At 58.9% G+C, this 209-nt stretch overlaps 1 protein-coding gene across 1 annotated transcript in view; it reads right to left on the reverse strand.

Annotated features, from left to right (window-relative positions):
• Positions 1-209, reverse strand: part of KMT2E (lysine (K)-specific methyltransferase 2E) — a gene marked incomplete at both ends in the record, with an annotated part of 33,616 nt that overhangs the window by 465 nt on the left and 32,942 nt on the right. The window lies entirely within an intron of this gene.

Below are 209 nucleotides of genomic sequence, written 5' to 3' on the forward strand. Positions count from 1 at the left end.
CCATCGGGTGGGTCCCAGTCAGAATCCATCACTTGTGAAGTTCTGCATCTCCACTCCGACAGCCACGAGCCCGCGCGAGACCCTTTACAGAAATAATGCCGCGGCCAGTGGTTTCCCATTCCGGAACCGGCACGGCGCGAGCAGACAGACCCAACATTAAAACCTCAGGTACTTCGTTCAGTGCTGTACAGGCTGGTGCCCCCTGCCGC

Source organism: Eurypyga helias, unplaced genomic scaffold (assembly GCF_000690775.1).
Source record: "Eurypyga helias isolate BGI_N326 unplaced genomic scaffold, ASM69077v1 scaffold8632, whole genome shotgun sequence".
NCBI classification, from domain to species: Eukaryota; Metazoa; Chordata; class Aves; order Eurypygiformes; family Eurypygidae; genus Eurypyga; species Eurypyga helias.